We start from the raw sequence: 1,826 nt of genomic DNA, 5'->3' as shown, positions 1-1,826 counted from the left end.
TTCATCAAGTAGATATACCCTTATCTGCTCAAATCATCTGTGAAGGTTAAAAAATAACGATACCCACCGCGAGCCTCTACACTCATCGGACCGCATACATCGGTATGTATTATTTCCAATAAGTCAGTGGATCGCTCCATTGTTCCGGAGAACAGAGTTTTAGTCATCTTGCCCATGAGGCATGGTTTGCAAGCATCAAATGATTCATAATCAAGTGATTCCAAAAGTCCATCTGCATGGAGTTTCTTCATGCGCTTTACACCAATATGACCTAAACGGGAGTGCCACAAGTATGTTGCACTATCATTATCAACTTTGCATCTTTTGGCATCAATATTATGAATATGTGTATTACTACAGTCAAGATTGAATAAACCATTTACATTGGGTGTATGACCATAGAAGGTTTTATTCATGTAAACAGAACAAACAATTATTTTCTGATTTAAATGAATAACCGTATCGCAATAAACATGATCCAATCATATTCATGCTCAACGCAAACACCAAATAACATTTATTTAGGTCCAACACTAATCCCGAAGGTAGAGGGAGTGTGCGATGGTGATCTTATCAACCTTGGAATTACTTCCAACACACATCGTCATCTCGCCCTTAACTAGTCGCTGTTCATTTTTCAACTCCTGTTTCGAGTTACTAATCTTAGCAACTGAACCGGTATCAAATACCCTGGGGTTATTATGAACACTAGTAAAGTAACATCAATAACATGTATATCAAATATACCTTTGTTCACTTTGCCATCCTTCTTATCCGCCAAGTATTTGGGGTAGTTCCGCTTCCAGTGACCATTCCCTTTGCAGTAGAAACACTCATTTTCAGGCTTAGGTCTAGCTTTGGGCTTCTTCACGGGAATGGCAACTTACTTGTCATTCTTCTTGAAGTTCCCTTTCTTTTCCTTTGCCTTTTTTCTTGAAACTAGTGGTCTTGTTAACCATCAAAACTTGATGCTTTTTCTTGATTTCTACCTTCGCTGATTTCAGCATCGCGAAGAGCTCGGGAATCATTTTCGTCATCCCTTGCATATTATAGTTCATCACAAAGTTCTAGTAACTTGGTGATAGTGACTAGAGAACTCTGTCAATCACTATCTTATCGGGAAGATTAACTCCCACTTGATTCAAGCGATTGTACTACCCAGGCATTCTGAGCATATGCTCACTGGCTGAGCTATTCTCCTCCATCTTGTAGGCAAAGTACTTGTCAGAGGTCTCATACCTCTCGACACGGGCATGAGTCTGAAATACCGATTTCAACTCTTGGAACATCTCATATGCTCCGTGGCGTTCAAAACGTTTTTGAAGTCCCAGTTCTGAGCCGTAAATCATGGTGCACTAAACTATCAAGTAGTCATCATATCGAGCTTGCCAAACATTCATAACGTCTGCATCTACTCTTGCAATAGGTCTATCACCTAGCGGTGCATTAAGGACATAATTCTTCTGTGCAGCAATGAGGATAATCCTCAGATCATGGACCTAGTCTGCATCATTGCTACTATCATCTTTCAACTTAGTTTTCTCTAGGAACATATCAAAAAACATAGGGGAGCTATAACGCGAGCTATTGATCTACAACATAATTTGCAAAAACTATCAGGACTAAGTTCATGATAAATTAAGTTCAATTAATCATATTACTTAAGAACTCCCACTTAGATAGACATCCCTCGAGTCATCTAAATGATCACGTGATCCATATCAACTAAACCATGTCTGATTATCGCGTGAGATGGAGTAGTCTTCAATGGTGAACATCTCTATGTTGATCATATCTAGTATATAATTCATGTTCGACCTTTCGGT

The sequence above is a fragment of the Aegilops tauschii genome, chromosome 1 (genome assembly GCF_002575655.3).
Source record: "Aegilops tauschii subsp. strangulata cultivar AL8/78 chromosome 1, Aet v6.0, whole genome shotgun sequence".
NCBI lineage: Eukaryota > Viridiplantae > Streptophyta > Magnoliopsida > Poales > Poaceae > Aegilops > Aegilops tauschii.
The sequence above is the reverse complement of the archived record's forward strand: the minus strand, read 5'-3'. Positions refer to the sequence as shown.